We start from the raw sequence: 23,491 nt of genomic DNA, 5'->3' as shown, positions 1-23,491 counted from the left end.
CGGATTGGGATGGATGGAGCAAATTGTTAGATTCTAAAAAGCTCGACAAGACACCATGAACATGTTTCTCGGTGATCTTAGCCAGGGCCGGGAGAAGTGAAATTGGCCTATAATTGGCCAAGACCTCGGCATCAAGACCAGGCTTTTTCAGAAGGGGGATCACCATCGCCCTTTTCCAGGTGCGAGGGACACTCCCCTCCCTCAAGGAGGCATTGAGGATCGGGTTGACCAGGGGATTCACCACTGCCGCCATCCCGGCCAAAAATAGGGCAGGGGTCAAGTGGGGAGCCAGATTTGAGACTGGCCAGCAGAGCCCGGGACATATCACTGGAGACAGGAGGAAAGTCAGCCAGTACTGCCGTAGGCAGGGACGATGTTCCAAGTCCTGCCCCGAGGCCACAGCAACCCTCCGCCACGCTCTCCGAGAAGGAGGCCTGAATTGCCTTGATCTTGTCGGTGAAAAAAGTGGCAAGATCACATGCCCACGCATCCGATGATACAGGGGGGGGTGAATAGGAGGAAGGGGCCGCGAACTCCTTCACAATCGTGAAGATCTCCTTACAGGAGTTCGCCGCCGCCTCAATCCTCCTAGCAAGATATTCCCGCTTGGCACCAAGAATGTCACGATGATAGGCCTTCACCGCCGATCTATAGGCGAGTTTGGCCTCCCCATCATATTGAAGGCGCCAGGCCCGCTCAGCAACCTTGCATTGACTGCGAGCCAAACGCAGCGCCTCCGTAAACCATGGCGCCGACTGCCGTCTCACCGAGGACCGGGGTGTTACCCTTGGTGCAAGATCATCTAACCTCTCAGTCAGCCATAGCTGCAGGGCCTCAGTGTCTCTTTCCGGATCCCCCGAGAGGGGGCAGGGATGTTCCGTGAGCGCCTGCTCCAACATATCAGGCGTCACTCTGTACAACGCTCTCGAGGCCGTTCTGGGCACCGTGGGGGCGCAGATGTCAGACCGCCCATTTTCCAACACAGAAAACCCAATCAATCTATGATCCGACCAGAGCACCGGCCGTATTTCGATGTCGACAATTGGGACAGAAGAGAACACTTGATCGAGGGTATGCCCTCTCTCATGTGTAGGCCCTGACACAAACGGTGCCAAGCCAAGCGGAGATGTAATATCCAGCAGTTTGACCCCATTCGGATCGTCCGTGACATCGAGGTGAAAGTTGAAATCGCCTGCCAGCAAGCAATGCTGTGCAGACAGCGCCAGCTCCGAGATGGCTGTCTGTAGGTCCTCCCAAAAGGAACCCACCGGGCCAGGAGGCCTGTAGACCAACAGACCCTTAAGTGCTTGAGCTGGAGACAGTCTGAGCGTAAAACCAAGGGATTCAGACCCCTCAATGGAGTTAACAGGAAGAACAGAGCAGGAAATGTTCTTCCTCACCACTACAGCAACTCCGCCCCCCCTACCCTTCGCCCTGTCTTGGCGGAAAATATTATAGGTTGGAGGGATCGCAGTAAAGATGTCCGGATTGGACGCCTCTCCCAACCAAGTTTCGGTCAGGAGCAGGCAAAGAGGATTATCCCTGACAAGAAGATCGTAGATGTACTGGGCATGTCTTCCTACCGATCTTGTGTTCAACAGCAGACAGAGATGTTTCGCATGTACTTTAGATGCCCTTGGGGCGCAGCAGAGTGACCCAGTGGGCGACCAGCCACACGCCGGGCAGCGACGTTTACCCTTGTGTCGACCGGGGAAAACAGAGCGACACAAGCTAGATGTAGTACGCAAGGCTCGAAGCGTAGCAGAGGTATAATGTAACATGCTCCCCGCTTCCAATCAGAATCCACAGCCGCCCCGCCGCCTCCGAGACGCTGACGGGCGCAGACGGGCAGGACTCTGGCACGACTCAGGCTACGCGAAGGCTTCCACCTGCGCGTTCCGCTGCGCGGAAGGGGCGACTTTAAGTAGGCTCTCCCGTCACCCTACGCGCGCGAGTCCGCTCAAAGATGGCGGCCGCCGCTGAAAGTAATGCCCCAAACCAAAATGGCACCCAAAATCGATCCCAGGACCCCGGACCCACCAAAGTGGTGGTGCTTGGAGGCGCAGAGTGCGCTTTTTTTAAGTGCAGTGAGGGGCCAGAGGGCGCGCGCTACAAGCCAGAAGCAGCAAGAGGCAGTAGGATTAAAAACGAGGGTAAGTGCAAAACAAATACAAACCTAAATACAAAACAGGGAAAATTGTTAAAAACACAGCGCTAGTACAGCGCGAGCTTCACAAAGTGGTAGGTGGTCAGAAACACCGCCACGCAAGGAGCCGCCTTAAGTAGGCTCTCCCGTCACCCTACGCGCGCGAGTCCGCTCAAAGATGGCGGCCGCCGCTGAAAGTAATGCCCCAAACCAAAATGGCACCCAAAATCGATCCCAGGACCCCGGACCCACCAAAGTGGTGGTGCTTGGAGGCGCAGAGTGCGCTTTTTTTAAGTGCAGTGAGGGGCCAGAGGGCGCGCGCTACAAGCCAGAAGCAGCAAGAGGCAGTAGGATTAAAAACGAGGGTAAGTGCAAAACAAATACAAACCTAAATACAAAACAGGGAAAATTGTTAAAAACACAGCGCTAGTACAGCGCGAGCTTCACAAAGTGGTAGGTGGTCAGAAACACCGCCACGCAAGGAGCCGCCTTAAGTAGGCTCTCCCGTCACCCTACGCGTGCGAGTCCGCTCAAAGATGGCGGCCGCCGCTGAAAGTAATGCCCCAAACCAAAATGGCACCCAAAATCGATCCCAGGACCCCGGACCCACCAAAGTGGTGGTGCTTGGAGGCGCAGAGTGCGCTTTTTTTAAGTGCAGTGAGGGGCCAGAGGGCGCGCGCTACAAGCCAGAAGCAGCAAGAGGCAGTAGGATTAAAAACGAGGGTAAGTGCAAAACAAATACAAACCTAAATACAAAACAGGGAAAATTGTTAAAAACACAGCGCTAGTACAGCGCGAGCTTCACAAAGTGGTAGGTGGTCAGAAACACCGCCACGCAAGGAGCCGCCTTAAGTAGGCTCTCCCGTCACCCTACGCGCGCGAGTCCGCTCAAAGATGGCGGCCGCCGCTGAAAGTAATGCCCCAAACCAAAATGGCACCCAAAATCGATCCCAGGACCCCGGACCCACCAAAGTGGTGGTGCTTGGAGGCGCAGAGTGCGCTTTTTTTAAGTGCAGTGAGGGGCCAGAGGGCGCGCGCTACAAGCCAGAAGCAGCAAGAGGCAGTAGGATTAAAAACGAGGGTAAGTGCAAAACAAATACAAACCTAAATACAAAACAGGGAAAATTGTTAAAAACACAGCCCTAGTACAGCGCGAGCTTCACAAAGTGGTAGGTGGTCAGGGCATATTATCAAGAAACTGCGTTAAAATTATCGCCGCTTTAGCGGCAGAAAACTGCCGCTAAAGCGGCGATAATGGGCTTGATAATATGCCGCAGAGAATTCCCAAAGAAGCCCATGTTCTGGTGTGAACACGGGCTTCTATTGGAATTCTCTGCGGCATATTATCAAGCCAGGGGAAAGAACAGATGTCGACTGTACACAATTGAAGGCTGTTTCCTTTGTGGAACGAAGATATTACTAATATTTTTTAATGTGCCCATGTCTTCTATTGTGAAACACAGATTATTTAATAGATGTAGAATAAATGTCATTATACCATGTGATATATATTCTGTTTTACTATTTGATAGTTCAATGTAACTTTCTTCATCATACCACAGTGGCTGTATGGTTTCTCTGTTTAAAGGTGTATAAAACTCACCATTTGGGAAATGAGCCTGTTGCCTTCATGGTCCCTTCCAGATTCCATAATTGTTTGTTTACTGATTAGAAGCTAGAACTTGTTCTCTTCCACTGCCAATGCCAATTGACATTTATTTGCATTTGGCATATTTTTAACTGACTAACCATTTTCTTTTTGCCTTCTGTAATGAATCTTCCCTTACGTGGATTTCCAGCGTGAATTTTCTAGGCCTAGATAATTTATGTTTAGGACTCTTGCCCGTAAAGGCTCCGACATAGCCCCCATCCATCAATTGGCTTTTTTGACATTCCAGTGACGCAATGCCCTGCACCATCTTTACAAGGTGGCATTAAGCCACTTTTTGTGGTTTAGCCCCACCTTGTAAAGATGGTACCCTTTCATGCAGGTAGCTGCATGAAAGGGGAGTGCAATGAGAGTTACTGTGAGCATTCCACCACAAAACCCATTGCTTTTGGATGCTTCCCCAGAGTTACAAGGATCTGTAAATCTTAGGCAGTGCCAAAAACGAACGCCATGCAATAGCAGGAGTTGGAATGGGGCAACAGGAAGAAATGACTTTCTCCTTGTTATTGCTTTTTCTAGATGTGCTGCATTCTGCAGCACTCACAGAAAGAGATAAATGCCATTCATTATTTTTTATGTACAGGAAAGTGTCTCTTACTGCACATAAACAATAATTGAAAAATAATGACGATTTGATACTTCTATGTGTGCTGCAGAGTTATTGATTAGACCCCAAAAGGAATAGCTAAATGTGTCAAAGACATATTAGTACATAGGTGCTCTCAATGACCTACTAGCGTACCTCAAAAACTGACTATTAAATAATCACAAAATGAAACTTACGAAGAAGTGGCCTTATATGTATTACTCAGGTCTTAGAAATCATGCAAAATTAATAACTAAATATTTGACTACTTTAACAATTAAAGAAAAGTTTAGATCTGGCTAAAGGTTTATTTGATTAGGTCCCTAAGGCAGTTTAAAACTGACCTACAGGCTGCAATTGCAGGCTTTAGAAATCTTTTAAAGTGCTACTTTAGTGGTTTGCATAATGAGTGTTGCAGATCCACTAGTAGCATTTAATTTACAGGCCCTGGTTACATGTAATTCTATATGCTAGAAATTATAAGTAAATTAAACATGCCAATCAGGTGTGGGCCAATGTTACCATATTTTAGGGAGAGGTCACCTGCACTTTAGCACTGATTAGCAGTGGTAAAGTGCACAGAGTACTAATGCCAACAAAAACTAATTATGAAAACAGGGTGAGAGAAGGCAAACAGTTTGGGACAATACCAAACCAAGGATGTCAGGTCTAAAAGATTACAATAAAATTAATATATGTTTTAAATTATTAAAATAAAACAATTTTCTCCATTCTTTCCCATTGGGAGATCTTCACTACAGTAACAGAAATCTTTACAAAGATAGCAGAAATCTCCACCAACGTGAAAGGTTACAAGTAGGAACTTTACACTTTACACTAGTAAATTTGCTTCCATACACTAGTGAATAGTAGATTTACTCATGTGTAAATTTACATTTGTGAATAGGCCAAATACATTGTAAATAGTTTTGGCAATATACCAAATTTGCAAATCAATTGTGTAGAAAAAAGTATAACATATTAGTTTGATCCGTAAACTTATAGGCAATCTAGCAGTGCCATGCGGCGTCATTTTTCAAAAACGCAGGGATGCGCAGTATTCACAAGAATTCGGTTCACCCCTGTGTTTTCCCTTGTGCCAGCACTAAAAAAGCTGCATAGTGCCAGCGCCATGGTGCAAGGGTGCCTGCGTTGCAGGGAGGAATATTTATATGCAGGAACTGGAAGCAAGACCTGCCTGCACATAAACAATAATTAAAGGTGTTTTGCTCCTTCTGTGTGTGCTGCATAATGCATGCATAGAATGACAAAAAACCACTGGGAAATAAAACGATTTCTCCTAATTTCTCTACTCTAATGTATGCTTTTTAATGGTGTTAGTTATTTGCTCTGCCTCTGATATACAGATCCTTGAACACCTGGGGCAGCGTAAAAAAGCAATGGTGTTGGGGTGGAATGCCCACAGCAACACCCATTGCATTCTCCTTTCCCACAAAGGCATGCGTGAAAAGGGGCTGTATTTACAAGGCCATGAAAAGCCATGCACTGTGCCTTTGCATGGCCTTGTATATATGGGCCCGTATACAGCGACAACGGAGCGTTACTTTTCTTTGCTAGGAGCTTGTAAATATGCCCCCTAGTGACTCCTTGATATTTTTATTTTCACCTTTAAAAGTTGTTTCCTGAATAGGGCATTTGGCAAAGAACCCTGTGAGAAATTTAATTGCTGCCTGTTTCACAACAGCTCTCTGCCGCAATAGGAACCTTCCAACATTTGAAAAATGGATTTGTAAGAGAAAATAATTAAGGAAAGGGTATATTCATTTGCCAGCTATAGATCTGAATATCAGCACAATATTTTTTTATCTTGGTAAAAATGTGTTAGTATGCCATCTCAGCAATCCTGAGTTCTTCAGGCTGCTTTCACTAAGGACTGCTGTCAACATAATTTACAGTAAATAATGGCCAAAGGTGTACTGTGTGCCCAAAGGAAAATTAGTACACCGATAGAAATGTATTTAATGTGGCATCTTCAGTAGATGGCATGAATGTGGCTGTCAGCTTATGCTCAGTCACTGGCGACAAAATGTAAGTTGTTTTGCAGCAACATAATTTTATAAGGTTATCCTTTGAGATCATATTGATCTTAGAAGAGTAGATGTTATACTTATAACACACCCATTTAAGTGTTAAGTTTCATGAGTTTACTTACATTGATGTGCATTGTGTAGCCAGTTTTGGTGTCTTCTACCTTACCTTCAGGACCTCTCATTAGAGGCAGTCAGAAGTCATGAAGTCAGCAGCAAAAGAAAAGCAAACAATGCTGTGAAACTCCATTCTCTGCCAGTTGTGTCCACTCCCTGGACATACTCTGCCCTTCAGCAGGGAATAGAAAGGCTGTTGAATGGCTAAACATTGTGCATGAGGTTAACCTTGAGATGCATTTGGGGTCCAAGTGTATGTGATGTCGATTCTCCTAAGATTGGCATTTTGGTGAATCAATGTTCATTATCTGATATAGTAGGAGCACAGAATACTTGTCTGAATGGTTACTTAGTTTTATTCTTATTACTTTAACCGAGGCTGGAGTGCAATGCCTTCTATCTTAGGCTGGTCTGTGTAGCCACTTTTCTCTTCTAAGCTGTTTGCATGTTCTGTGTGCATGATCCATAAGTATGAACACCATCATAAACCATTTTTTGCTTGCAAAAAGACTAAAATCTATTACGGATACTTGGATCTTACCAGATGCCAAAACGTACCTATCCCACTACTATCAGGCCATGTAACCACCCCCACATTTTGCAATACCACCCTTGTCAAAAATGAAAGAATGTATTCTTTGTGGAAAGACCATAACACTGAAAACTGTTCACTAACTTCAACAGCACAGATACCGGATTCTTTTCAGAAAATTTATTTTGGAGAATATAACATAGCACTACTTTACATACTCTGAAATGCATCCACACTCATCCATCCTCCTCCAAGATCTCCACCTCTACTGAAGTCTCTGTACAGTGGTCTCCAACCTGGTGGTAGAGCCACCTGCACACATAACTACAGGAGTTAGTGGTAAATGTGGGAAGTAAAATGGTGACTAGTTGCAAAATGGGGTATAATAACCACAAAATACATCAGGCTAAGAGAAATTTGAGAAGGGGTTTGGGTAGTGACACAAGACACACCCACACAACAGCAAAGCAATTATAATTTGAAAAAAATGCAGACATTTTAGTCTACTGCAGTAATATTACTGACAAAGTGGACTTACAAACTGGCTCAAATATCTTCCTGCCCAGCCTTAAAGTAAGTCAAGCCCCGCACTTGGACAACCATTGGTATCGCAACAAAGTCCCAGAGAAATCAATGGAGCTAGTTAATAATTAAGGGTGGGCGTCAAATTACGTTCCACTCGCGGAATTGGTGATATTTTGAAATTTTAGCGTTCCGCGGAGAGCGCGAAAATGCAAACATTTCCGCTATTTGCCGCGTTGCAAAGATTTTTTTCATGTTCGTGCTTTGAAAATGCGTTCTCGCGATCGCCTTGCCGGGATCCCTGCGTTCGCCGACGAGTTTTCCAATCCGTTCGCGTGCTCCACGAGATGTTGATAGCCGGTCGCGCTATCCCGTGAGAGTTCGCAATTGCGATCACTTCATTCTCCTCGCCATCAGACACCGCGAGAGTCTGAGATCACGAACACGTCATTTACCACCGCGAGAGAGAGCGTGAGGTCGCAAACACGTCAATCTCCAATGCGACAAAGAGCATGAGATCGCGAAGACATCATTTTGGACGCAACATCGACATCCGGCGGAAGTGTGGTGAAGGTCGCAATCGGAAACACGCCAAATTTTCGATTTGGAGAAGAATATTAACTCTAGCTGCATAAAACCTTCTCTAAATGAAGATTTGGATGGAAAGAACTCATCAGATTGACATTTGGCTGTCCTTCTTTGTGCAAGGAGTCCTTTTTAAAAAAAAAAAACTTTAGGGGGGGAGAGGGAGGAAGTGCCACAGAGTCTCCATCTTCCTGTTCCTGTCCACCAGGCTCCTCCCAGTGCTTTGTCCATCTCCTGTTCATTCTGCCTTTGGATTTCAGCTGGAAGGATCACTCTTTGTGTCTGCTGCATCATTATCATTGGATTTGAGGACTTTTGAATCTGATATTTTACAAGTAAGTTGGAATTGTGTCTGTTTGATTGGGGGCATTGCAGTTGCTGCAACTACAATTTTGATACTTATCATTCTTTTTTTTAAATTGTTGGTGGTAGCCAATAGGCCCAGAGATAGTCATGGGTGGGTGCATGATGAAGCAACTGTTCCTTTGGTGTGTGTTGAATGTTTTTCAAACATCATTTAGGGCATGGATGGCATTCAATTGAGTTGGAAAATGTGTTTTCTGGGGGGTATTTCTGTGTTTGGGTATTGTGGGCCTGGCCATGTGGCTGGTGACCATTTTGAAGCCTAGGCCTGCAAGCTTGTGTGGGCTTGTCTGCCCACGGGCCTGCTTTCATCCAGTAGGCTCAGATCAGGTAGCCACAGGTGCATTAAACAAGTGCTTCTCTAGTTATCTGTGTGTTCTGTTGAATTTAAACATCATTTAGGGTTTTTTGGGAGGTATTTCTGTTTTTGGGTGTGTGTTAAAGAAATGCCTTTGTTGTGTGTGCCTGTTGTGTTGGTGTGCACCCTGCAGACCTTGTTTTGCCCTGTGGATTTTCGTCTTTGCATTTTATTGCATTAAAAAGGCACAGCAGTGTGGTTTAGCATGCATCTTTTGCCTGGCTTCTTTTATATGCCTTTTGGCAATTCATTGTTTCCCAGGCCTCCTGCTTGTTGCTTGTGAGTGTCCATGTGGCTGGTGGCCTTTTCTGGTGGGAGTTAATATGGGCCTGCATTGTTTTCCTATTGGCTTACTGCTTCCATCCATCCCCTTTGCCAGCATCAGCTCCCTTCCATTACATTTGTATTTTGGTTGTTGTTCTTATTCTTTCCTATCCTTCCTGAGAGTGTAGTGTGTACACTGTACACAGTAAGTAGTATACCATAGCCCTTGTTGCCAAGGTCTCACAAATGGCTACACTATATCTTCTATTTGTTTATATGTACTAGTAGTAATTGAACCACAACAACAAATGCAACATTTCACTGATGTTCTTCTCCTGGCTTATTTGCTTTTAGGTGCACAAAAAGACAGAGGAGGAGGTAAATATCAACATCATCCGTTGTACTGCCAGACAGAAGTCCTGCTGCGTACCACATCACGTCCAACTGTGACCACAGACATCTCTGCAACTTGTGCACCTGCGTCCTGTCTGACCTCTGAAGACAATAGGCCCAAAGAAAGGTACCAGGTCGTCCAGTACCAAGAAAGTTGCCTGGGTGAAGAAGAAGGAACAGAAAAAGCAAGAGGCACTAACTACGACTGGTGTGCCGCCAAATGTGTTTTTTGGGACCAAAAAACACACGCCTGCAGCAGCGTTGTCCGGCGGGAACCAAGCTGGGAGCAGCACATCCGCACCAGTGGGCCGACCCTACCAACCTAGGCCCAAGCCCATGTGTGTCGCAGAGGTAGCCAGTCTACTAACGAGCAGCAATGTTGAAATGTCATTATCGCAAAGTAGTACACAATCAACACAGGCGGAAACTCAGCAGATAAGTCTGCAGCAGCAGGCGCAGCCGCAAGAACAGCAGCAGCCGCGAGAACAGCAGCAGCCACAAGAACAGCTGCAGCCGCAAGAACAGCCGCCACCACAAGAACAGCCACAACAACAGCCCACAATAGTAGTTGCTACTCAAAGTAGGGGCATTTCAGGAAATCGAGCTTCCTGCAGACAAAGAGGGGTAAGCCACTGTTTCAGAAGAGCCATTGTCTTTCAGACCCCCAGCAAGGAAAAGGAGGGTTAGTCCATCAGCTTCTTCTACAAGCCCCGCTTCTGATGATCTTGATGCCACTTGGAAGCCACCAGCTCAGTCTGAGAGTGATGCACGCCACAAGACAAGGCTAGTGAAATGGAAGGTTCCAGAAAGCCTTAGAGTTATGGAGGTAGATGTACAAGAGGGGGATGATGATGATGACGAGCCAATCATCACGGACATCACTCCCAGCCCAAAGGATATGGAAACCAACATTATTATCCTATCCAAAATGGCTGCAAGGGATGTAGCACGGATACCACCAACACAGGTAACACCACCACGACCTCCAGCTTCCAAATTTTCATTTGCAAAGGAAAGGCAGGGACCTACATCCAGCTCAACCACCACCTCAGTAGGGAGTGGTAGAAGTCACAGTGTAGCTGCACAGAGTCACATTCCAAGCACACCCTCCAGTTCATCTGGTATTGAAAGTGGCACATCAAGCTGCACCAGAAAGTTCTCCTCCCCAGTTTGGGACTTCTTTTCGGTTAGCAGTAAGGAGGAGAACATTGCTATATGCTCAATTTGTCGACATGCTGTTAGGCGGGGTAAGCTTGGTACAAACTATGGTACTGGAGGCCAAACAAGTCATCTCAAAATACACCACACTATCGTGTGGGAGGCTCACCTACTTCGCTTAGAACAAAGTAAAACTCAACCCATTGTTGTTGGGCATGAAGAATCAGGGGACGATATTATCGCGGTGGAAGGCGAACAAGAGGGAGACATTTCTAGCCCTGTCCCCAGTAGTGTAGTGGTGCCGCCCAAATCCTCCTCAGCAACATCTCAGTGGCACCGCAGTAAGAGTCAGAGTCAGACTGAGACACCAAGGTGACCGAGTAGTACTGCAATGAAACAAAGTGCATCGTTGAGCCTAACTGGGTTAAAGAAAACAACTGCACCACAAAGGAAAATAATCCAGCCTACCATTGACAGCATGCTTAGGTTGGAGGGGCAGTACCAACGCAACCACCCAACGGCACGGTTGTACAATGCGAAGCTGGCTAAAATGTTAGCGCTGGACCTTCTCCCTTTTTCATTTGTGGAAGGGGTGGATTTCCTTGAATTTGTGTCAACCATCTGCCCTAAATGGAAGGTTCCCAGCCGGTCCTATTTCGCAAGAGTTGCTTTTCCAGCACTACATCATGATGTGCTGGAATTGGTTGGACAAGCTTTGCAGCAGCGTGCTGTTCACAATATCCACCTCACAACAGACATGTGGACCAGTTGCCAAGCCACTGATTACATGTGCATCACTGCACAGTGGGTCTCATTTGTGGGGGTTAGAGATAAGCTATCTGAAGTAGGTGCTGGTGACGCAGCTGAGATTTTTAAAGCTACTCGGAAACATGCAACTGCATCCATGTTCGCCATGGAGAAATCTCATATTGCTGTAAACATATTGGCAGAGTTTCACAGCAAGGTTTTTGAATGGCTGTGCCCAAGAGGGCTTAAGATTGGTTTTGTTTCCACAGATAATGGCAGTAATGTACTTAAGGCCATGGAGCTTGGTTCCTATTTCAGGGTTCCGTGTTTGGCACACTGCATTAACATTATTGTTCAAGACTTTCTGAAAAAAGAAGCCATAGTCAGCAACTTACTGACCACCTGACAAAGCATATGCACTCATTTCAGCCATTCTTTTAAAGCTCGGAAGCAGCTGAGGATCATTCAATGTGACTATAGAATGCCAGTCAAAGCACTCATCCAGGAGGAGGCAACACGTTGGAACTCAACTTATTACATGCTTGACCGTCGGTTTGAGCAGTACAGGCCAATCAATCAGTATGTCATGCGAAGAGGGGATGCTACTGTGAAAGGCATGACCCTTCAGATGGACCAATGGTGCCTAGTTAAATGCCTGACTGAGATGCTTTTTCCTTTCGAGGTCTTCACACGTGAAGTCAGCAAGGCGGACTGTACTATGGGCCAAGCTATCCCATTGTTGCAAATGCTAGAGCATCAGCTGAAGGAGGTGTCTGAAGCATACAAAGATGTAGAGGAAAAAAAAGAAGCATATGAGTTGGTGGAGAGCTTAGCCCGTCGCTTAGCTGACAATACAAGGGTGCAAAATAAGATTTTGTCACAAAAACATTACATTAGTGCCACAATTCTGGATCCACGGACAAAATGGGCACTGAAGACATTAATTCCTTTTTCAGAAATGGATGTTGCCCGGTACAAAACTTGGATAGCTGAGTCAGAGAGTAAGTTGGAAAATGAACGGCTGCTAATTAAAAGCCCGCTAGAGAAGCCACTACAAGTACTGCAGCAGGGCATCCGGCGTCAAGTTCAACTTCGGAGCCTGAGGGCAGTGCGTTTGGCTCAGAACACTCACCAACACTATCGACAACAGCAAGAACTGGATCTTCAGGCCCAGTAAAATCGCTACAGGATTGGTTTTTACAACAAGGCAATGGTAAGTCCGGTGCTGATTCAACGAGAAAATAGCCCCAAAAAGGTTTAGCACCCCTGAACATTGAGCGGATGGTCCAGGCCTATCTGGACGACCCAACAGAGGTGTACATTGATCAAAACCCATTGTGGTATTGGTATGGGAAAGCAGGCTGGCGATAAACTATCTGGCTTGCCCAGTCGCAAGTGTCTCTTCGGAACGTGTTTTCAGTGCTGCTGGTTCCATTGTAACAGTGAGAAGGACCAGTCTCTCGCCCAAAAAAGTGGAGAGGTTAACAATGATCAAAATGAATCAGCACTTTAAACCATCGAATTACACAATACATGAATCAAGGGAGGAAGATGAGGACGGCGGCTCAGGTGACGGAAGTGGTGTGTTAGTTGATGATTACCTACTTCTGGTGGAACCCCTAGAGTTTGAGGACGAGCTATACTTCCCTGACAATTAGGCTTGCACTTCCAGTTCTTACTGTCTTCCTCCCTTATTTTCTTTTATTTGTGTGTCTGACTTTCTGGTTAGAAACTTCGAATCACAACAAATCCCTCACCACCATCTTCTAATTGTTTTATTGCCATATACAAGTTTCGGCTGTCTGCATAATGCATATACCAGTACACTCCTCCAAATCCTGCTCCTCCATCCTCCTGAATCTCCCTAAATCCATTGCCCTCATGAAGACAGATGATGATTGGATGATGCAAAATAGAGGAAAAAAGAAAATATTTCCTAGTCCCTCCAAAAGAAGTGGAACATGATTGATGATGACTACTATAGCTATCCTCCTTTCTGATCCGAGAGAGACTGCCCATTAACTGAAGATGAGAAGGAACAGGTAATGAATGATGCAATGCATTGGATGCTGACTGAGTGATTTTGTTGTTGTTTGTTGTGCATGAAGTTACTTCATTGTGAACTATATGTAATAATCTACACACTAAAAGTAACTCAAGTCTCTTTTCCCTTCTTGTTTTTTTAATAACAAATTTGTACTTCTACTGCAGGCCGATACATTGCATTTTGAATATAGGAAGGGGACTCACTTGGTACACTGCAGACTGAGTTGAACAACACCATCATGATGACCACAGTGACATAGTATCTTCACAGTCACTCAGTACACGGATCGGAGATGATTGATGGAATAAGTCAGGGCGTTTCATGAGTGACATAAAAGGTAAACAAGTAAACAACAACCACAGAAGACCTAAATGTCTGTGTAGCAGTGGAGTCAAGTGTAGCGGTGGTATGACTGCGGTGCATTGATTTAGTCACTTAAATTGTAAAATGCTATGTTGCTGGATATGTGCTTTGTCCAACTCTTTCAAAAAATGTACGCTGAATGGAGGATGTGCAAAGGGTGCCGTCACCGTGGGCCTGCTCTGTCCTGTTGGTGTTGTAGGTTAATGCTGGAAACAGACTAGAGTAGAGATGATGCATACATGCCGCCTCGGAAAGTGTTCTTGTTGCACCACATCATATCTTGTGCATTTTTTTCAAATTGGTTTCTTAATATCCCTTTTATTTTTCCATCTAGAATTACAGGCCGGGCCTTACCCTGTGCTATACTAGGGAAAACAATGCACATTTACCTTACCAATGAATCTACATCTGCCAGGCAGGCAGTGGCATCACCCAAGATTGATGGACGGAGCATCCATGGAAGGGAGGACCAAGAGGAATGCCGAGATTCAACTCTCCATTTGACCAGGATAACACAGTAACAGTATCAACTTTCATCATCTTTTTAATAATTCGATTAATTTTTTTTCTACATTCATTACAACAGTGTGTTCTTGTTGTCATTATTATCATTAGGTTTGCTCTCTGTTTATAATTCCTCCCTACAGATATTTTAAAATTTTCTTTCCTATCTGTAAAAGTAAGCCCGGTAACACTGAACACAAACTGCATGTAATCCGTGTCTCCTTATCATCATCATGCATGCATTTCCTTTTTCTCCCTTAACATATTGATATGGATATGGTAGTCTACAAAGATTCTGTCGTTTGATGTTTGCCCATGCGTACTGTTTTTCTTTCTCAAACCTTTCCCCAAACCCCCCTACCCAACCATTCAACAAGCCCTAACCCTCTTCCCCCGGGCTGTGTGACTTATTGAGGTATGACTACATTAAATGTACACCAATAATTTATCACACGGTTGCAGGGACGGATGTGGCAAAAGCAACGGTACTTCTATTTCAAGGCAGGGCGGGGATCTTCTTCTGCTTGCCCACCCATGAGCAGTATATTTGTGAGGTAATTTTTTTACCAAAGGAACCTAATACATCAGCATTAATTGACAGCATTGATTGGATTAATGGATTTCATTTGTTGTCATCCTCCTACACAGCACTAACAGTTACGCTTGTGTCCAGTGAACTATAGGCCTAGTCAAGTGACTCGACACAATTAGAGTTTATAACTCTGTGTACTACTAGGTTATCCCCACCACCATTATGTTTTGTTGTATTTTTGCATATTATTGTTTGGCAGTAAGTTCTGTAATGTACTTCATTCTACTACTCCTCGAAGAGTCTCTCTCAGGCTACTGACTGTCTAATTTTCTTTTTTGCAAATGCTACTGCCAGTGTCTACTACTACTACTACTACCAGCACCACAACCATGGCATGTTAGGAAAGAAAACCATAATCACAATGCAGCCATCGCTGTGCCTAAGTTAAACATCAATCAAAGGTAAGAGAAGTTTGGGGAAGGCATAATTAATAATGGACATGTTTTCATTAATTCAATTTCACATACCCCTTTGAGTCCAGTTACAGAGTGCCTAGAGTAGAAGAGACTGACAGTGCTAGTAGGACAAGTCACTCAATGAGGGGTGCCGCATTTATCTGTTTCTGTCTTACAAAGTCATCCAATTATTTAAATCAAACACTGGCTGTGGGCGGCCCTGCACCAGCAAGGAAAGAAGGATACAGTGTGATGTAAAACAGTAACCCCACCCAGAAAACATTAACAACATCGTATGTAAAGTAGAAATATATTATTTAATACCCTAACAAAAATAAACTATGTAAAAAAAATCCCACAACACCTGGCCCACCCCTCTCCCTAACCCCAACCAATGTTCGTACAGAAAATGTCCAATTGTCCAAAAGAGAAAACCCAACGCCCGATTCCCACCATAATAGAATAATTGAAAAAGGGGCAATAAACAGGATCTAAGTTCGGCGGGCTTGACTCAGGAGGACACGAACTTGCTCCTCCCGGCGGGCAACACGGCACTTCAATTCGCAGCAGTTGCATCCACGAGAGGGGAAGCACTGATGGAGTGGTGGTGGTGGGCGGATGCCAGATGGTGGCACTGTACCACTGGAGGGCAGTGGCTGGGGCCTGGGGCATTGGAAGAGGCTGCAGCTGCTGCCGCCTCCTCCTCCTCTTCCAGAACCACCATCCGACGATATTCAGTCTGTATGGCCTCCAGCTTCCGGCACCGGGCCTTGGCTGCCAACTCCTTCCGGTCAGGTTTCCCCTTGGAAGGAGTAGCTATATATGAAGAAGAAAAAACAAGACTATTGTAAAATATACTCTTAGCAAAGCAGTAAGACAAATTATTTTTACACATAGTGTCACGTTAGCACTAGCAAGTACAGTACATAACATTGTGGTATGTATCTATTCTCCCACTTTCTTGGGCTTTAACATTTGTGGGGGTTTCAGGCATTCAACCAACCATGCATATGATTCCTATCAGCCACCTATGCATGCTGCGTACATCCCACAAATCCTTCTCTGCCAGTCATAAATATTAAATCTCGCCTGTCCTTCTTCCTTCCACTCTCCTTTCCCTTTTCGTTCAACCCATCCATCAAGGTCATCTGATCTGACTTTTAGTCTTCTCTATAAAACTTTCACAGCTGAGTTGAAATCAGATAGAAGAGGCCATTAGTTACTCAACACTCCCGCCACTAATGCTTTTACTAATGCTAAGTAAAGGGTGTCTTCAACCGTTCACAACAACTTCTTACTTAGTAAGTCTCAACTGTACAGTATTATACAGTACAACCTTGCAGTGAGTGTAATGTCAATAAGTAAGGATTAGGAATCTAACTTACCACCGCCGCCACTGCTGCTGGCTCACCCCCTGCAGCTCCTTCTGCAGCTGCCGCATCCTCTCCTCGGTCAGCAGCCGTTTTGCCTTCGCCGCTGGCCCCGGGACTGGTGGTTGGTAGTGCGCCTTGAAAAAACATTACACATTGTTTAGGTGTCATATCCACCTCCCCCTATTTTTCACTAGCAAGATTGAAAAATGAGTTAATAGTATTACATACATATACAACATACATCACTAGTACAAATCAGGTAGTAGTAGAGTAGAAACTAGTAGTTATATGGTCCCTAGGGTCATTCTAGTCTTTGCTTTTTGCACACGCGTCGTTACCTCGCAGCTTGCTGTATAAAGAGTGATGAGCCCGCATGAGCTCATACTGCTACTGTCTAAGCGCTGCGTACAAGGTCAAACAAAACAAGCCACTTTGTTATGGAGTTCTGGTGTTAGTCCATATTGCTTATCCAAAATGCTACACTTTTTTGCTTCCAATATACTAACGCGCACCATTTTTCTCCTAACGGACGGAAGATGCCCTTCTACGAACCAGAGCTTTGCAGAGCTTACGATGTAACCAGTACTGGCTTCTTCTAAGGTGAGGGGTCCACAGAATTCGCTCAGAGATCTTCATTTATAATTTTATATAAACTATATTCCTACAAAGGGGATGGTGGTGCTTACACCACTGTTCAGTTATCATGATTTTGCTTTTTTTTTCTTCGTTCTATGGACTTGTAGTTGTTGTAAGTGTAACTAAGTGTAACAATGTTTATAGTCTTAATCTTATGCATTTTGCTGTTGGTGCTGCATTATAGAACAAAGTACAGAGCTTGTCAGTAGCAAATAAAAATTTTGAACTTACATAGGCTCATGGTATTTGGTGTGGATGGACTTACACGAGTGAGCGAGCGAAAGGAAGGGTGTGCAAACTGTGCATGTGCATTGCTTCCACGACTGAGAGGTCGGGAGTGTTATGTTCTAGGTTGTCTACTCATTGGGTATCTTAGGGGGGGTTTGGAGACCTAATAGTAATGAAGCACTATTATAACTAGTCAGGCAGGGGATTGTGGTGAGTTCTGTTCTGATTGAGGTGTGAGGAAGGTCCAACCTCCCATCACCAACATCCTATTTTCTTGTTCAAAGTTCTGTATGTGGAAAATCCCTACAACAGTAGTAGTATGTCCTATCCTATCAAAATAGTAAAATCTGGTTGGGCATTTTGTTGGTGGGAATTGTCGAAAAACATCAATTTTAATAAAGCCTCAAAGATTAAGAAGAATAGAAGGAGTACAAGAGGACAACCCAAAGGACTGGGCTCAATGGCTTGAGCTACTGGTGAATCTGAGTTTTATTTAAAACCTTTTAAATAAAGAGTGGCCAACTGGGCATGCTTAGCTACAGACAGACTAATAGTAGTAGTACAGAGAGTCATAGCAGAGGCAGTTAGAGGCAGGGATAAAAAGAATTTAGAAACAGATAGTTTGGATCGAAGGATAATTGTTGGTAAAAATAGTTCGGAAAAAAAACATACGGTGCAGTAAAAGTCAGTGAACAAGAATTATTAATATTAAAAACAGGAAGACTTACTGAGGCCAGCAGAAGAGCCCTCGTTCTGGTCATCCTGTCCGACTGGAACTGCTCCCGCTGACTCTGTCCCCGTCTTCTTGCCCCTCGGTGCTGATCATGAAAGATATAAGAAAGAAAGAGACAAACATTGATGATTGGTGTGAAAAAAATAAAATATTTTTATAAGACTGTCAAAAAACAACAATTGCAATAAAATTGACCTATCTAATCTGGTCGACTAGTTGTATCTGGGGATTCGCGGACCAACTAGTTATTATTTATCTACACTAATCCAGTGTTCCATTCTGATTCCAGAATACTAACTAACCCTAAGTAGTACGTACCACCTGACCTAGCCCACCTATTCCAGGCATGTCAATTGAACATTAAGTAAGCATTTCCACTTCTTTTAGTCCTCAAAAATGCATAAATGGAGGACATATGCCTGCATTTTTGCATACACCAAATTGTTGGTTGGTTGATGCTGATGTTCTGCTAGTGCTAAGCCTATTACGGCGCCGGGAAACCCTTTTTGGGTAGCTGTTGCGCCTTACAAGTTCAAAAAATAAAATAAAAATAAAATAATAGTGATTCCAATTTTCGTAATAGTTCGAGATTCCCACCGTAACAGAATCAATCACAACCATCCTCAATAGTTTCTCATTTTGATAATGCTGATCATGGAAGTGACGTGCTACTGGGTATTGCCAATTATTGTGCCTGATAGCACAAATGTGCTCTAGCACTCTCTTCTTAGCATGATGTATTGTGCTACCCACATACCATTTGTTGCAGGGACATATTAAAACATACACGCAGTACATGGTGTTACATGTCAGTGGTTTCCTAATCACAAACTCTCTATTGGAATTAGGTAAAACAAGCTTGGGACAATCATTGCTTTTGCTACAGGCTTTGCAGTTTTTACAGCACCTGAATCCTGGTTGTCCCTTGTCACTGTACCGTTTATTGTCTGTGACATGATTATGACTAAGGTCGTCCCGCAGAGGGCGGCTTTTTCTGAAAGTAATCTGTCGGTTACTGGTGAGGTTAGTTTTCAGGTTATCGTCAGTTAAAAGCACATGCTAATGTTTATTAAATATCCTGCGGACCTCAGGTCCCTACCCTGAAAAGGTAGTAATAAATCTCATAGTCTCCGTTGTATCCTCCTGTTTGTTAGGTCATTTCTAGTGACTTTCTCTACTCCATCACAAGCTTCACCAACCCCACTCTTTAAGCATATGAAAAATCTAACCACTCGCATGGCCAAACTTGAGGGAGAAATAAAGGCGAAAAAGCAACGCAAGTTTCTTCGAGATTTCGAAGATTATCAGGCAGGCAGCACTCTCACATTCCATCGGAAAATTTTTATAAAGTACAAATTAATGTGTCTCAATATTTTATTGAACATAAATATAATTACAATTCCTTAAATGAAATAAACCAATATCAATCAATAATACTAATAAATAAAAAAATGCAATGACTAATATATCTAATATATCTTTTTTAATATAACACCCACCCACACATCCCCTAATACACCTAACTACCTGAACATACATACATATATACATCTCATGTATAATATAATGAAACTATAAAGATACAAAGAAAAAAATCACAAGATCATTTATAAAAAGGATGAGTGTGTCCTCCCATTCACATAAGGACTTTTTTATTAATCCATCATTTAAGCATAATAATTTATCATACTCCCTCCCCTGTATCCCATAGATCTGAACACAATACAATCAAACAAACATATTTCTAAAAAATGTCTTAATAGAATGCATCTTTTCTACAATAAGCAAGTTTTTGACCAACGGAATTATGTGCTTTGATTCCATAAAATCTTGAATAACTTGTTACATTTCTGTAAACTGGTGTAACAGTAATCTGATTTCCAACACACTCTGAGATGCACCAGAAGTACATATTCCTGTTGAGCAATTCATGGGTGATCTATTTGTCATTACCTTTCTACCTCACACAGGGTGATGGATCCACTCGACCACAGTTTCATTTTTATGACTTACTATATATTAGCATATTTCTTGCAGTCTTGACACAGCTCCAGGCTAATGGGCCATCAGGGGGCGAAACACAGATCGGCTGCTTTTGCATCTGTTACCTTGTGGAACACTCCAACAATGATGGATGAACGGAAATTGTCACTGTAAACAAAATACACAACTGAAAGAATATAAAAAGCTGCACCTGTATCTATTACTTTGTGGAACAGTTAATGGATTAATGAAAAGTCTTATCTGAATAGGAGGACGCACTCATCCTTTTTTATAAATCTAGACAAATACACATGGAAGGTCCATCCCACTAGTAGGCGCACCGGGACACTCGTCGGAGTATCTGTGCGTGGTACAAGTGCATATAACATAACCTAACAGTCCGCCCACAACAAACAGGGTATTGTCCAACAGGGAGGTAGGACTGGACCTTGCACCATATCATCAATTACAAAATAATTACATCTATTTATGATTAGTTAATAATTATATCTGTATAAAAATACCATCAGCCATGTATGTCCCAATAAACCCCACAACTCAAAAAACATAGAGAATAATTTGATACAACAATTTAACATACATTTCTTTTTTTGAAGCACACAACATATATACAATTGAAAGATAGTATACCACAATATTACAATAAATAAAAGGTTAAGGCTCAATTGTGTTGTAAAAAAAAAGATACTTACCCTTGATATTTTGTCCCTTGATATGTTTGTAGTTATGATATTTTGGCTATAATAATATGATGTACTATTGTAGAGTCTATATTAAGGAGACGTAGCAGAATAGCATAAAATGGGAAGCAGAATCAGTGTATCTCTGCTGTTCTATTTTGCTGGGGTACTTTACTATTGAGGAAGAAGCCTTCCTCACTGACTGAAATTCCCTTTGAATATTTAGTAGTTCAGTAAAAATCCATGTCTTCATACAGTCTGTCATTCCCTTTTGGTCTACATCACACTGTCACACTCTCAGAAGAATTATTCATACCATGGAAGAAGATAGTAGAAAGTTCTGCAATTGTGCTTATTTATGTAAAATGAAAGAGATTCTGAGAGTGCTCTGAGTCTGAAATTAATATTCTGTTTGAAATTATATTGCACTACATTGGGCGGGATGAATACTTGTTCATGTTAAATTAAAAATTACATTCAGAGCAATGCAGGATATAAATACTTTATATTTTCACCCATGCCAAAAGGGATCTAAAACAGTTTGATAAATTTAAAATCTATATGAATCATTCTCTTGTTTGCTTGTTTTTACAAAATTACTATTTTAAATCTTGTCTGTTCTGGCAGATTCAATGGAATATAGAAAACAGAGAAACCAAACCATGATGAAAGAATTTACCCTGATTGGACTCACTGATAAGCCTGCACTGCAGACATTCCTGTTTTTGATCTTCCTAGCAATGTACTTGATTGCTTTAGTGGAAATGCGGTCATCAGCATCCTAGTCATGTCTGATTCTAAGCTTCAAACACCAATGTATTTCTTTCTGGTAAACCTCTCTATTCTTGACATCTGTTTGACTACAGTTATCCTCCCCAAAATGCTCTCCTGCCTCATCACGTGCAACAGGACCATTTCTGTCCCTGGTTGTATTTCACAATTGTACTTTTTTGCCTTTTTTACCACCACAGAGGTTTCCCTTTTAGCAGCAATGGCAATAGACAGGCATGTGCCAATCTGTCGTCCCTTATATTATACCAGTCTCATGACCACTAGAATCTGTACAACACTAGCAGCTGGCTCCTGGGTGATGAGCTTTCTACATTCCTTGCTGCACACAGTGCTGATATCTAACTTGTCCTTTTGTGGACCATACCAGGTCCAGCAGTTCTTCTGTGATGGACCACCACTACTGAAGCGTTTCTGCTCTGACACCACCACCAATGAGCTACTTATCTTATTAGAGGCTTTGTTCATCACACTTGTCACCATTATGTCTGTTGAGGTCTCCCATGTTCATAGCATATATACCATTTTAAAGATATCATCAAAGGAAGGGAGGAAACAGGCCTTTTCCACTTGTTCCTCTCACATAATGGTTGTCACTTTATATTATGGCACCTTACTTTTTACCTACATTTGGCCTATGTCAAGCTACTCACTCCAGAAGGGCAAAGTGATGACCTTGATGTACACAGTTGTGGTCCCTATGGTCAATCCTTTCATCTACAGTCTCAGGAACTTGCAAGTGAAGGAAGCACTGAGAAGATTGATGGGGCGGTTCACTTTACAAACTAGAATGGAAAAGGTGAAGCTTTGATTACATTTTGTCAATTTATGTGATTGCATTAAAATAAAAAGCTTTACTGGTCTTGTGAAGCCTTGAGTTATGTTTAAACAGATTCAGAAGAAAGATGTGAACCTTAACATTGATGTGCATTACATTGGACATGAGATAGCAGGGAAATACATTTTAATTAAAACAGTTCAGCACATTCCCCCCTCCTGCTGTTGACATCATTGCTGGCAGGTGGCCAAAGGCCAAATGATTACTAAGGATCAACACTGCCATTTCAAACACGTACTAAATTGTAATGCAGCACAGCAACCGAAGATGCTAAACTACATCGCATTACAAGTAGAGTGAAGGAAAGCTTCATATCTACTAAGATATTATGCTGCTTGTGTTGCTGCTCTCATCTCAAGTCTTTCAATTCAAAATACTATGGTGAGAAGTAGCTTCAAACTTTTTAAACTTTGTATACAGTATAATAATTATACCACTGGATATTGACATAGAAAATATTGTGGTATACTAATATCTAGGACAGAATATCGAGAGAGAAAATATAAGAAGGGAAGTGCATATAGGGAAGTAGTAATTTACTATTCTTAGCCAGCATCTACATTCCTTGAGGATATATGTCCTGCTTAGCTACATATATGCAGTTAGATATTAAAAATCTAGACTTTCTTACCTATATAGGGTTCAATGATAGAACTTCGATCACATAAATATCGATGTTCAAAATATTGTCAAAAAATATAGATTACAAAAATATCGACTCCCATACCAAACAGGTATGTACAAAAACATGAAATCAAAAAATATTGATGTAAAAAATATAGATACAAAAAATATTGATTTAAATATATATATATAAAACA

The 23,491-nt window shown here is 43.0% G+C and overlaps 1 pseudogene; it reads left to right on the top strand.

The window, feature by feature from the left end:
- Window positions 1–1,966: 1,966 nt before the first annotated feature.
- LOC146796850 (olfactory receptor 1L4-like) lies at window positions 1,967–22,643 on the top strand (annotated as a pseudogene).
- Window positions 22,644–23,491: the final 848 nt, after the last annotated feature.

The sequence above is a fragment of the Triturus cristatus genome, chromosome 10 (assembly GCF_964204655.1).
Source record: "Triturus cristatus chromosome 10, aTriCri1.1, whole genome shotgun sequence".
Taxonomy (NCBI): Eukaryota; Metazoa; Chordata; class Amphibia; order Caudata; family Salamandridae; genus Triturus; species Triturus cristatus.
This window is presented reverse-complemented; position numbering and strand designations above follow the sequence as displayed.